The following is a 15,882-nucleotide window of genomic DNA, read 5'->3' as shown; positions in this document are numbered from 1 at the left end:
AAGAGGACACCACAAAAAAACCACCGATCAACACCCGAGCAAAACCACCGCAAAATGAACACCATGATAGCACTCAGACTGCTGGAACCCTTCTCCTGTCTCCTCTCTCCCTTCCTTGAGTATCACGCTTCCCTGTTGCAAGCCTTCACTACCTTCTCACTGTAAAAATTCACCAACTTTTTGGATTTTCTATAACAGTATCTGAATTGTGAAACCTCGCTGTTGGAGTCTTGAACCTCCACCAAACCGGTTCGGTTCACCTTGAATTTGGGTGGGCCTTCAGCCTTAATCTCTCCTTGGATATGAGCCACTCTTGCATTCTATCCTCTTGCCTGTTTTCTAAAGTAGGGTGAACAAATGGGTTGGTTCTACCTAGAATCAGCTTCGGTTCAACCGATTCTCGGGTAGGGATTGGGTTCCAGTTTCTTGGAAGTTGGAACTGACAACACCAAGGTTGATTCCTGGGTCTTGGAGTTTATCTTATCTGAATGAAATGGGAGAGCCGACCTTGATTGGTGGAGTGCATGTGAAGTTGGACTACATATTAGTAATAATTATGTGATATTCTTTTTGTTATTTATGAATTATATTTGGTTTCTAGATAGGTCCAGACTTGGAATTGGAATCATCTATTCCAGATTCCTGTTTGGTTTAATCAGAAATTCTGATTTTTTCTATTTGGTTTATTGAGAATTGGAATCGGAGTCAACTGAAAATTTTCAATTTTGTATTAGTTCATTTATTATTTTTATTATTACTTTATTAATATTTTATGAATGTATAATTATTTTTTTATTAATATTTTATTAGAACTTAACAATTAATATCTTAGTATTTATCATAATTTATGAATATTTTATTAATATATTATTATTTTCTTATTAGTTTATTAATTTTTATTAATTTTGTTTATGATTTTAAAATTAATTTATTATTTGAGATTGAATAACCTGTGGAAGTTATTATTATTATTATTATTATTATTATTTTGTTTTAAAGAATAGATTCTTGGTAAACCCTGTAATAGGGCTGCAAACGGATCAGATCGGATTTGGTAAGGGCATATCTGATCCGACCTGTTAAGAAAATCTGGTTGATTGGAATCCGATAAGGATCCATCGAATTTTCAAAAGTATGATTCGAATTTGAATATCCGATTCGATTAGAATTATATTTATAAAATAATATATTATATTATTTATATAATGTAATGATATATTAAAATATATAATATATAATTATATAAATAATATATAGAACATACATATATAATATATAAATAATATATAATATTTCACAATTAACGGATCAAATTGGGTCATAGCAGATCGAATCGGCCAATATCCAAATTCGATCTGTTAAGTGAACGGATCGGCTTTTCTAATCTGGTCCAATTTGTTAGGATCAGAAGGATATCCGAATTTGCCTCTTAACAGCCGACTGGTATCGGATTCAGATCGAATCTGTTCCGACTTATTTGCAGCCCTACCCTGGAACCGACTTTGAAACCACTGACTTTGTTTCTACCTTGAATCTGTTACCAAATTAATCTATACTTACCCCTACTAGAAAGAGACCCCGAGAAATTTTCCAAATTGAATTCCATGATCCACTCGCTCAACCAACATACAGGTTCATCCTCAGCACTACTCGAGCACAAACCGGATTGAGGATTAGTATACGGCTCCGGCTGGACCGGCTCCCCCTTGTTGTCTGTCTTCATCAAGCCGTGCCTGCTTAGCCTCCACAATAGCTGACGGAGAAACACAGTGGGTCACAAGGTGCGAAATACTCTCTGCGTAGGGTAGGTTCTGTAACTAGTGGCCTTCAATCTTTCCCACACCATACATAACCAGCCACATGATAGGGGCCTCCTTCAACAACCCCACTAAGCTGTTGAGATAGGATTAGAAAAGGGATACATTGAGACCGAGATGGATTGCAGTTAGAGAGGTCAATTCCAAATTTCCAAATTTCAATTAACTGTTTGCTGTGCCAATCTTAACCTGTGCCAATCCACTCCCTTTTCGTTTTGATCAGTGATAGAAATGGGAGAGGAAGCCGAAGCCTTCATTCCCTTTATAAACCAGCAGGGACCCGTGTGATGTACGGGAAAATTTGAAAGGTTTAATAATTTTATTTTTTATTTAATGTTGATTTATAAAAATAATTATTGTTAATTAAATATGAATAAATATTTTTTAATAAATTTAGTTTTATTAATAAATTATAGTAATTTTAATAATTTTTATTCTTTTTATTATTTTTAAAGAAATTTTGGTTAATTTTAAATAAATTAAAATTATTATAAAAGCTAACATTTTTATTAATTCCATCAATAATTAACAATTATATAAGAATGACAACAGGGTGGGTTCAGGGCAGGGTACCCCATCCCTTTCCCTACCCCATAGTCAAGACACTTTACCCCATCCCTGCCCCGTCCCCAGTGTCACACGGGATCAGGGCAAGGTAACCACTCCTCAGTGTCGGGTGAATTCAGGGGCAAGGCACCCTACTCATCAAGGATGGAGAATCCTCGAATTTTTCTACCCCGTCCCCAATATTGGGCGGGTTCAAGTAGATGTGTAAATTGGGTAGTGCTGGGTCAGCACGACATGACTCGCATGTGGCCCGCACAAAGTGCGAGTCATGTCGTACTGGCCCATGAGGCATCCTGAGCCGTGCCTCCCTCCTCTAGGATAATTTAGGGGATCGGTTTGGAATGACCCACGGCTCGAGCCTGTGCGGTCTCGTGCCGTGCCATGGGTCGAGCCGGTCCATGGGCCAAGCCTTGGACCGGATAGGGAATTGTTCTGGGGTCGAACGATCTGATTGTTCGGTCAGAACGGATGACCCACTCTGACAAAAAAATAAAAAGTTAAAAAACCCAAAAAAGGCCAAAAACTATGTCCAGGTTGACGGTTCAACTGCCCAAGTCAGCAGTTCGCTAACCAAATAAACGGTTTTTGGACAAAAAGCGGTTTTGAGGTGAAACGGTGTCCGGTTCCCAATTTTTTTGGTCTATCCATTTGGTTTGATCCAGTTTTGAAAACACTATCCCCGCCAACCCAATATTCAATTTAATGATTGAAATTATCAAAGGGATATATTGAGTATCGACCACATAGTAAATTTCTAAAAGTACACTAAATTGTCTTTAATATTCAAAAATGTAATTTTATGAAAATTTTGGAAAATTTGTTGTACTTGTGTAATTTTGAGAATTTATTCAAATTTATTTAAATTTTTATTAAATAATTTATTTTCTTTTTAAATGGTTTAATTACACAATTATACTAATTTATCTTATAGTTTCTGATATAAACTAACAAATAATTTCCTTTTTCCAATATTATACTAATTTATCTTAATAATTTGTGTAATTATTTGTTCAAATTATAGTTTTCCATTTCCCATAGTCATTTATCTTAAATAATTTTCAATAATTTGCAATGAAAATTACATAATTTTTCAATGGTTTTCCAAAATCTATCAATTGTAATAAATTTTCCTAAAATTTCCAAAATATTCTAATAATTTTCAATAATTATTTAATGCAATTTGAATAAACTTTCAAATACTTTATATCTTTTAATTTCAAAATTGTATTTTACGAAAATGTAGTTTTATAAAAATTTTTGAAAATTTTATTACATTTGTGTAACTATGGGGATTTATTGATTTTTTAAATTGTTATTAAATATATTTTTTATTTGGTAATTTACTAACAAAATTACACTAATTTATTTTTTATTTTTCAATACAAATTAATTAATAATTTCATTTTCTAACATTATAATATTTTCCTCCATTTTTATTTGGTTATTAATTATGATAATAACAATAACTAAAATTTTATACTTTTTGATAATTATTAGATATAATTCTCAATTTTATTACATATGTGTAACTATGGGGATTTATTGTTTTTTTAAATTGTTATTAAATATATTTTTTATTTGGTAATTTACTAACAAAATTACACTAATTTATTTTTTATTTTTTAATATAAATTAATTAATAATTTCATTTTCTAACATTATAATTTTTCCCCCATTTTTATTTGGTTATTAATTATGATAATAACAATAACTAAAATTTTATACTTTTTGATAATTATTAAATATAATTCTCAATTTTATAGAAATTAGTTAAAGAGTTTTCAATTTCTATAAAATGTTGTTAATGAGTTAACTAATAACAATATTTATTAATTTTTGGTAATTTACTAACCGTATTAATAAGAATATTTAATTTTTGGTATTTTACTAATTGTATTTATTAACTTTTGGTAATAACACTATTTAATACTCATTGAATATGAGTGGGATTAAATATTAATATGAATATTTTAAATGAGGGATAGTGGATATAGATTGGGGGATGCATTTTAAGAATTGATTAGGGAGTGGGGCAACATGATACTTTCCTATTGGTTTAAATGAGATACCTTACGAAAGAGATTATAGGAATATTTTTAGGTAGTTGGGTAACATGGCTTAATGGGAGTGGTGGGAAGGGGAGAGGAGAGAAAGTCAAAGAGAATGCAGGGTGGGGATAATGGAGCAAGGAAAGGCATGATGACGGGGACCCATGCTTTGTTAATCGAAAGTTAAACAATAGGCCCAAATCAATACAACCCGAGTTGGTGGGTTTTCGTTAATGGTCAATCAGTTTCGAGTGAAACTGCAGACTTAATCAGATTTTTTTGGTTGGTGAAATAGCCTGCAACTGAACTGAACCAATCATTGAATGCTCCTAATTTCAACTAAATTTATTGTCTAATCCCTAATAAATAATAATAGTTTAATCTTCAATAATTATTGAAAATTTATAGCAAATGTATGCAATAATTGAAAATAAGTTTATAATGAAAATATAATAGATATATAATAAAAATACAATAACTACAAAAATATAATTTATAATAAAAATATACTAAATTAGTCAATAAATAGTGTAACCTTAAATAATAGTTTAATCTCTAATAAGTACTAATCTATAAATTATAAAAATATATAAAAACTAAAAACAAATTTATAAAAACATACAATAAATAGGATAAATTAAATTTCAAAAGATAAATAATAGCTTTTAATCTCCAATAGTTATTGATAATTTTATATTAAATAATAAAAATAAAAATACATCTATAAATAATTATTGAAAGCATATTTATAAAAAACAATAAATAATTACTGAAAATAAAACAAATATTAAATATAGTATATATAAATATATAATGAATATACACTATTATTGTAAAATTATTACTAATAAATATAATTTTTTTGATAGTTATTTTTTATAATTATTAATTGATATAAGTGAAATTAGTTATTTACAATATTATTTAGTTATTGAAATAATATTTTTATTTAAATTCTTAAAATATTAATTATTTATTGAATTTAATAATCCATAAAATTATAATTGTACTATTATTACACAATTCGTTATTCATTTTGTAAAATATTAAATTATTATTAATATGAATATTATGAATTCTATTATAATTATTTTTCTACTTTTCAGATATTTTTAAATTTATTACATAATTTCGTTATTTTAACTATTTAAAATTTTTTCATGCTAAATATTTTGTTATTGGAATATTTTAATAATATGTAAAATGTTTAAAATTTTTCATTATTTGATTTTTGCTTATTTTAGTGTTATTACGTAATATTAAATATTTTTTTATATTATTTAGCTATTTTTAATGTTTTTATTTAAGATTTTTAGTTATTAAAATATTTAAATAATGTTTTATTTTTTAATGTTAAATTTTTATTATTTGAATAACATTTAAATTGAATAATTCATAAAATTATAATTTATATTGTCAGTACATAATTTCATGATAAATTTTGTAAAAATATTGAATTATTAATAATATGAATATTATTAAATCTATTAATTTTTTGTATTTTGAATAAATATTTTAAATTTAGTATAAAATTTCGTTATAACATTTAAATAGTTCAGAATTTTTTTAATTGAAACTTTCTTTAGATAGATATAGATAAAAAGTGAGGGAGAGGATAAATAAGAATTGGAGATAGTTTAGGAGAGAAACTCTCTACTAAATTAGAGATAATTTAAAAGATAAGTAGGGGTTAGGGATAATTTAGAAGATAAATAGGAATTAGGGACAATTTAGGAGGAACTGGGGCAAAGTGGTGCCACTTGGCTAAACATTAGAAAAGCAAATCCCTCTTTCTTTATGGTTGTTAGAAATAGTTAAGCATATGTGATTTCCTTATTGGTTAAAAGGGTAATTATGTGGAATTAAAAAACTAAAAAATTCAAAAAAATAGAAAATTAGGAATGAGGGGTTTGAAGAAGGAGATGGTTGTTGACATGGAGGACCAATTTTAATATATATATATTTTAAAGTTAAATAAAAGAAAAAAGGGCAAAATGACCCAATCGACACTACAAAAAATATGACATTTAGTTATGGACAAAACCGTGGCTAAAGGTCAAAGAAACTGTAGCTATATACCTACCTATAGTTATTGTTTAACTATAGATAGAAAACGTAGCCTATGTTCACGTGACTATAGCATACAACTACAGTTCAATTAATTTGTGGCTATAATCCATCTATAGCTACGGTAGTTGTCCGTAGATGAAAGGTAGATGCAAATTATATTTGCCTTTAGCCACAGGCTAAACTGTAGCTAAAAGGTGCATATAACTACGGTTTTTAAGCTGTCCGTAGTTATATATCCAACTCTTTAATTATGGATTTTCACAAAACCGTAGCTAAAGGGTTCCATTTGTAGCTATGATTTATTATAAAACCGTATCTAAATGCACCAACTTATAATTACAATTCTTTTGCCAAAACCGAAGCTAAATACTTCAACCTATAGCCATGATTTTCTATAAAACCGCAGTTAAATACATTAACCTATAGCTACAGTTTTTGAAAAACTATGTCTAAAAGTTGAAGTCTATAGGTATGATTTTTTTCGAAAACCATAGCTAATTCTTTCGATCTATAGCCATGGTTTCAATGTCTAGATAATTGAAAACCATGGCTATATGCCAATTAAAATAGTAAAATACCAGCAAACAAGATCACCACCTTAAAGAAATACCGATTCATTCATACATCACATGAAAATTATATAATTATTTTTAACAAATGGTTATATTATTTTAATAAATTGCATACCATGTATAATTTGAATACATCCATTGTTTAAAATGTATTACAAATGTCAAATCTTCTTTAATACATAGTAAAGTCTACATGAACTTCAAAAATAAAAAGAAATTATAAATATAAAATAATTATCCATTGCCTCCAGCTATGCTTTAAGAGTCTCACATTGCATGTTTAACTTACAAACAAAAACAAAAAAAAAATAAAGTTAGAACAAAGAATACTTTGATGATCCGATTAAATATGCAATATATAATGAAAAAAATATGAAGGAAGTTAGGTAACAAAATCCATTAGTAATTTCTATTAAATGCACCAAATTCCCCAAAATATTTGCTTGACGAGGTCACTGATGTGGTATCCAATTGAATTTGTAACATAGAACAAAACATGGGTTTAGATCTTAATGCCTTCTAGAAATTGATAGCCCTTTATAAAGGCAGTTTTGCATGGACTGTCCTAAATGGATAACCAAGTCGACCATTACATCTCAAAACATTACAAATAAGTTGATAATTATATAATAGAACTAAGAAAAAAAAATATTGGAACTAGTTAAGCTGGTTGGATGGTTCCCAGTTCAACTGTTGGTTTGACCTAAGCCAATGGGTTTTAAATATATTTCCGGTGGTTCACATTTCTAACCTGGATAGGTTCCTGATTTGTATACTTTAAAGAATGTAAGACCTAATATTCTATTAGATTAATTAAGAATGAAAAAGAAAATATTGGATAAGAACAAGGAGATTAATTAAAGTGGATGAGCTAACTGCTTACAGACTTGCTAACTGAGAACTATATTGGAGTAGAAGTTTACATAGTACCACCCTGCTTCCTATAAGATTGTTTTTGTAAAGTGGGTCTCTTTGTAATTTAGATGTCGAATTGTTGACATGAATCCCCATAGCCATGTTTTCTATATGCATGTTCTGTATGTGCAACAAATTTAGGCAAGGATATAATTAGACATTTACAGTTTAGCTCTCTCATTTGTTAAAAGTACCATTCAAAATCATGAATCAGTAATGAGTTATCATACAAATAAGGGGTAATAGCATATATAAGGGGAACTTTTGGGGTTTAATATCAACAAAAGTAATATATTTAAAAAATTTTGAAAAATGGGTTAACATTTTAAAAATAATATTAATAATATTTAAAAAAATTTTAAAAATATGTTAACTTTTTAAAAATAATATCAATAAAGGGCAAAAACACTGTTCATCATCTTCTTCTTGTCATTTGTTCATCAGAGTCGCCGTCTACCGCCGCTCGCTGCCATCTGCCACCACCCGCCACCACCATCCGCTATAGTTGTTTTCTACAAATAAGACTCCAATAAGAATCAGTTATCATGCAATTAAGGTTCCTATTAATAAAAGGTTATGTGTAACCTCTTATAGTTGTTTCCTACAACAAAGGAGAAAATCTCAAAAAAAAAATATATTTCAATCTGAATGGGAACGTAGTCATAGAAACATCTCACTTCCACATGTTTTCTTCAAACTAGGAACAACCAAGAGCCTTTAGATATGGAGGGGTATGATACATACTAAAAAGTTGAAATCTCTTACTAAAAATAAAGGTGTGCTACCAAGCTGTAACCTCTTCCTCAATGACTTTATGCGTTAGCATTTAACTTGTTCATAAAAGATAATTTATTTTTCTTATATTAATATTAAGGTGCAAAGAAATAGACCTATAAAAACCAAATTTTAATTTCCTTGCAAGACTATATATTAACACACAAATTTCATTCTTGAATTAGATTTGAATTCCATATAATTCAAAAAATGAATTCCATAATCAAAAATTCAAAATTCATAGTTAGTTTTCTCCATGTGTGTTAGTAAAGACCATGGGGATTAATGGAAACTTATGCTCAAGAATGACTAGAGTTTCAGGTTATATAACTGATGAGTGGTATATTAATATATCCAATTAATTCATGTAGCATGGCTAGTTAAACCTACATTATCAACCATATCATCCTCCACAAGAACTTAATTTGGAGAATGTTGAGATTCAGAAGAGTATGGGTTACCACTTAAAATAATGTCTAGCTAGCTATATAGAGGCAAGCACAACAAGATTAGCTTCCCCTAGAGTAAGGCAGCTTTGCAATTAATAGGTTAGTTGGTACATGAAAACTGAAGGCCTTATAAACTATATTTTTTATGCCTTATAAACTATATATGATCCCATTTATTTAAATCCAAGTTATAAACTATCATGAATCTTTCATTCTCATTAAACCAAAGCCACATTAGAAGGAAAAAGGACCCAACAACTCATCATAGATATTTATTGATGATGAATAGGTGTTACATTAAATAAACTTCATTCATGTCTATAATACATACATAGATAGAGAGTGCCATCTATGAATTCTAATTTGGAACAAAGTGTTGGACAGTTGATAGAGATATGCTCTTTATTAGACCCTAGTAGTGGCTAGTGAAAATGAGTTATTCATAGTGAGCATCTGCAATAAGTTTAATCCTATTAACAGTTTATTAAAAACAAAGTGAACACAGTAAAGCTACAGTTCATTGAACTAAGCCATTAGGTTGATTAGCAATAACCACCATCAACACCAAAACCTGCTCCACCCCTGAATTCAGCACCACTAGTGGCACAAAAACTGAAGCGGGATCTGCTCTTCACAAATGGGTGCCTCACAGGCACATCCACCATGCATTGAGAATATCTCTCGCAAAATAACAACTAATAAGTATAGGATCCCAATACACGGTAGGATGTGCATGTGAGGCGCCAAATGTGAGGAGCAGATCTGGTCTCACCAAAACCAGTACAAAATCAGTCATGCCTAAATTCAGGTCCTGACATGGACATAGACATGGGAAATGACCCATAGGAGTGAGAGGATATCTATCTTTCTAGTCTTCACCAAATGCTAAAAAGATTTAGGCCCTGTTTGGCAAATCTTTTTGAAAGACCTAGAAACCGGGTAGACCAAAAATGATCTTTTTCTGTTTGTCTAATGAATGGTCGGTCGTTAGACCGAAAGACAAATCCCAAAAACGACTCTGAAAGACCAAAGTAGTCTGGATATCAGAAGCCCCGAGCCAAGCTTGTCTATCGGGGATTCTCGGCTTCCCAATGCTTTTGACAATTTTTGAGAGAAACTCTCTGCTCGAAGGTGCTCGAAGGTATGTTCTTCTCGTTTTCTTCTTCTTCTTAGGAATACTAATCAAGGCTCGTTATTTCAAGTGGTTAGATTCAAACTCGCCGCAGCGTCGAGTTACTACAGTGAGCTGAAGATGATTTGCAGCGGCTGTTGGTGGAGTTGATAAAAACAGAGGGAGAGAGAGAGGGAGGAGAGGGAGAGGGAGAGAGAACGAAATAAATGGAACGGAGTGGATAGAAACAACAGCCGCTGCTATGATTTGCAACGGTAAATATAGAGGTGGAAATCGGTGGTGGAAATCCGTAAAAAAAGAATAATAAAAGAAAATCAAAAGAAGGGGAAGGAGAGGAAGAGAGAGATGGAATCGAACATGAGAGAGATCGGATGGAGTCACCATTGTCAGAACTGTGTTCATTGCCGCTGTGAAGAAGAAGAAGAAGAAAAGGCGTTTCGGGTCATTATTCTGCCGCTATGTGTCGAGAGAGGGGAAGATGAACAGTAGAAAAGAGAGGGAGAGATAAAAAATAAAAGAGAAAAATTGGAGAGGAGAGAGAGATCCGAGGCACACCATTCCGCTGCTCTGTGTGGAGAGGGAGTGGAAGATGAACAGTAGATTAGTTGAAATGGAAAAAGTTAGTTTATATTTATATTAAGGCATTAGTAATTTTAGTAAAGTTTAGGGTGTATTTTGTAATTTTAGGAAAGTTGACTCAAAAGCCGGGTTTGGGTTAAAAATGTAAATGCCCAAGCCCGAGCTTGGCCAGCCCATCAAGCCAAGATCTTGAGCCCGAGCTTAAAGCCCGATCTGTAGGGGTGAGCAAAAAAAATAAAAAAACTGAATCGAAAAATCAGTTAACCAAACCGACCGGTATACATATAAAAAAACCAAAGGTTTCAGTTTGGTGTTTTTAAAAAACCAAAGGTATCAGTTCGGTTTCGATTAACCAATATAAAAAACTGGCGGTTAACTAAACCGACCGGTATACATATATTTCTATATATTTTATATATACTTATGTATATTATATATATTTTATAATTTTAATAAATATGCATTATATATATAAATGTATATATTTATAATATATTATTTAGTATTTATTATTTAAAATATAATATTATATATATATATATTAATACTTTTTAATATATATTTATAATATATATTGTAAAAACTAAAAAACCAAAAAATTGACGAATTGAACTGGCGGTTAACCAAACTGGTCAACCGGTTAACCAACTCGCTTCAGTTTGATTCCAATTTCCAGTTTTCCAAAAACTGGTACTACTGATTTAGTTCAAGAAAATGCCCCACGGTTCGGTTAACCAAAAAGTGAGCACCCTTACCAATCTGCACATAAAATGTCATATTTTTGGTGGAATTTTATAAACTAGTATTATATTAATTTAGTAATAATTTAATAAATTAATAAACTAATATGTATTTTCTAAATAGTATATTAATATTTGATAATAATTTAATGAAAATATATATTACATATATTTATTATATATAACATAAGTATTTTTTATTATATGTAATAGTGTTGACTGGGCTTATTTGAGAAAGCCTGAGACTAGCCTGAAAAATAGTCGGGTTTGGTATTTAAAGCCCAAGCCTAAGCTCGTGAGCCTAAAATTATGTCCAAGCCCAAAAAATAGCAGGTTAGGCTGAACTTGCAAGTATACTTGCCAAACGGTCTTTTGGTCTTTCTAGCTTTTAAGAAGATCTTTGAAAAAATATTGAAACCAAATGGTCTTTGGTCTTCGAAGATCTATCTATGAAAGCTCATCAGTCTTTTGAGGTCTTGAACTTTTAGAAGATCTTCCTAAAAAGACTTGCCAAACGCCTCCTTAGTGTGAGAGATTTGTCCTAAATAAAAACACTTTCATGTTCCCAATATTTTAGGTGAGAGAAGAGAGTCAATGGTTTTATACTATTGGAAGGTGAAGGTTGTTCTATAAATCCAGATAGAGAACATGAAAAGCCAAACTAGACCATTGATGTTACGCTAGTTTATGTTGGACTAGACATTTTAGAAAATGTAATTCTTTAATTAGATTTAAGGTTCAAAGAGGGTCATTACATTATTCGATCCAATGGTGAAATCTAGGCTGGACAAGCATGAGAACATGAGCTGAAGTCTAGGAACCACTTTATGCAAGAAAATGCCAAAGATTCGTGTCCAACTCTCCCAAGACCATGGTAGCTGGAACTAACATTAGGTAATGACCATTAAACTTCTTTATACAATTTATATTAAAAAATTCTGGAACCATTTCATATACAAAATGTTACCACCCATCCAACTATGCAAATGATTTTTAGGCCATGTTTGGGAGTGCTTAAAAATAAGTGTTTATTTGGGCCATTAAACACTTATTGGTATTTTGGAATAAGCCTGAAATAAGTGTTTATCTTAAAAATAAGGGCTTATTTTTAAGTCCAAATTTCCATTTATTTTTAAATGCTTATACAATAAGCACTTATGCAACTTTTTCTTCCAAAATTATCCCTAGTTAAATTTTAAAATACCACATAAAATTATCCCTAGTTGAATTTTATAAAAGTACTTTTGTAAAAGTTCTTTTATAAAAGTACTTTTATGAAGTGTTTTCATAAAAGTGTTTTTATTAAAGTACTTTATAAAAACACTTTTATGAAAGCACTTTTATAAAAGTACTTTTATGAACACTTTTATAAAAGTACTTTTATGAAAGTACTTTTACAAAAGCACTTTTATAAATGTAATTTTATGAAAGTACTTTTAAGAAAGTACTTTTATAAAAGCACTTTTATGAAAGTAATTTTAGAAACACTTTTATGAAAATACTTTTACAAAAGCACTTTATAAAAATACTTTTATTATGAAAACTTTATAAAAATGGTTCCATAAAGGTAGTTTCATAAAAGTCCTTTCGTAAAAGTACTTTCTTAAAAGTGCTTTTGTAAAAATGCTTTCATAAAAGTATTTTTATAAAAGTACTTTCATAAAAGTATTTTTATAAAAGTATTTTCATAAAAGTGTTTTTATAAAATTAATTTATAAAAGTGCTTTAAAAAGGTATATTTTGAAACTTTGAAAGAAAATGAAGGACAAAATAGTCACAAATGCTTATTTAAGTGCTTGTTAGAGAAAAGGATTACAAACGCCCAATATAAACTAAGCAATTGAAAAAGTTGGGTGCCAAATGCAAATAAGTGCTTATTCGAATAATCACTTGTTTTTAAGCACTTATTTTTAAGTTAAGCACTCCCAAACATGTCCTTAGTTAGAAAAGATGTTTATTTGTATAACCCTGAGACCACAATCTAGATTGTAGTACTTAGTTGTTCTTATAAAGAAGGAAAAAATAATATATAATTTCGCTATTCCACTTTCATTCCTTGATAAATATCAAATTAGTAGGTTTGTCTCGAAGTTGCTATCACTAATACAGTAATTCTCAATCTATGCCAGTTTTTCTCTTGATATTTCCTTCTCATATTAGTTTACCAATTTTAAGCACATACATTTATAATTGATTGTTCGATAAATACAAAGCTGGCGCCCAAGCTTTTATAAACTACTAAATTATTTTCTTTTTCTTCTAGCATTTAATGGTGGGATTATCTTTATTCCAGCAACCTAAACATTGTAAATTTCGGAAAATAGTAATGAATCATACCAAGGACCAAAAGAATGCAAATTACGATGCTTCCTTGTATTGCTTGTTATAATTCCTTTATTTTTGCAAAGGCAAAACAAAGGTGTTCCTTTCATCCTTTGTGGATGCTACTAAGTATTATTTAATGTTTAATTTATTATTTTATTTTTATTCATAAAAATGCTAAAAGTTGGTATTTAAGGCCAAAAAATGGGCCTTTTTTTCTGAAAAAAAAAATAGTGGGACAAGATGCCTTTGCCAACTTGAGAATGTAGATCTAGAAAAGTTACCCCAAATCAATATAAAGATTGCCCTAATAAGACAACCTAATGCAAAGTTATGGCCTCTAGAAGTTTTAATGTTCAATCAATAACCCAGTGATCAAGTTGAATGGATCAATGATTCAATTGCTGGAGTTCAATATTTTTTACCAAATCGATGTTGAAAACATTGGTTACCAGGTGGAGTTGGTCCCGTGATCTTAGTCAGGGCATTTAATTTTTACATAACTTCATTCAATTTTCATATTTTGTTATCTTATTTAATAAAATTTCTGTATATTATTATATTAACTATGATGTCACAAGTTGACTCTATTTTGATTAATTAATTACTTGGCTATATGGAATAATCAAGTCACAAGTTTGATATAGTTGATCGAGTCAGGTTTGGGTTAAACCAAACTTGTACTAAACCCAAACATTTGACATCCCTACTCAAAATTTAAGCTGCCCCAATGAAAATATAAAATATGTTTGGAGGCATCCTTTTTGTGACTATCATAGGATTCACTTAATCCCATTCATTAAAATTAATTTTAGTTCTTTAATATATTTGTTAATGTGCTAAACATGTTTGTAACTATGATCTCTGCTTGTGAAGGGTTGATATCTATCCGTTGTACTATTGCAAATGTATTCTATTTATTATTTCCATTTATTACTAATTGAAGAAAAAGAAAAAAAAAAACAAATCACAGAGTTCGGTTCAAACCAAAATCCAACCAAGTTCATTTCAGACGTCAGATTAGTTTACAAAGAAAATAAAATAGATTTACTTACAAATTTGCTCAGTAGTTTGTTCATCCTATAAGAAAGTTCATAGTTCAATCTGATTTTTTATCTACTTTAATCTAGAGCATATTATATTGTTGCTTTTGAGGGTTCACAATTTATGAGCATATAGCATGTCGATAGTCGTTTTACCCTGTATAATGCTTCTTTTCTACAATTGCTGCTAAAATGGTTATATAATATAAAAAATGCATTATTGTAGAAATATATTGATGCTATTAAAGAAGCACTTGGTCAATTGCTACTAAAATCGTCAATTAAATTAATTTTGATGATTAGTTTTTAATTAATTACGTAATAATGAAAATATGTATTTACATTTTAGAAATTATAATCTTATTATTTATGTATTTATTTGCTAATTTAATTATTATTAAATAGTATTAATAATTAATTATTATTGTTATTCATTAAGTGATTAATTAATAATAATTTATTATTTATTAATTAGTAATCATATTTATTTATTTTAATTATTCTTAACTAATAAATGATTAATAATATTAATTAATGAATAATTAGATTTATTAATTAGTAGTATATGATTATTATTTATTACTATTTAATGAATTGTATTAATTTTTAATCATTTTAGTAATTGTTTACCAATTTTTGTATATCAATTCATTAATTATTTAATTGCTAATTGATTTTTAATATATTTATTATTTCTTAATTATTTAATATTATTTTATTATTTTGTATGCAATTTATTAAATAATTACCAAATATTCTACTTCTCAAGGGTAGGATTGTCAAACATTTTTGGTATTTATATGACTTTATAGCTACTCAACTAAAAATCCGTGGCTCTAGCTATAAATAACTTT

The sequence above is a fragment of the Nelumbo lutea genome, chromosome 4, assembly GCF_056320005.1.
Source record: "Nelumbo lutea isolate HS-2025 chromosome 4, American lotus-T2T, whole genome shotgun sequence".
Lineage (NCBI taxonomy): Eukaryota > Viridiplantae > Streptophyta > Magnoliopsida > Proteales > Nelumbonaceae > Nelumbo > Nelumbo lutea.
Note: the sequence above shows the minus strand (reverse complement) of the source record.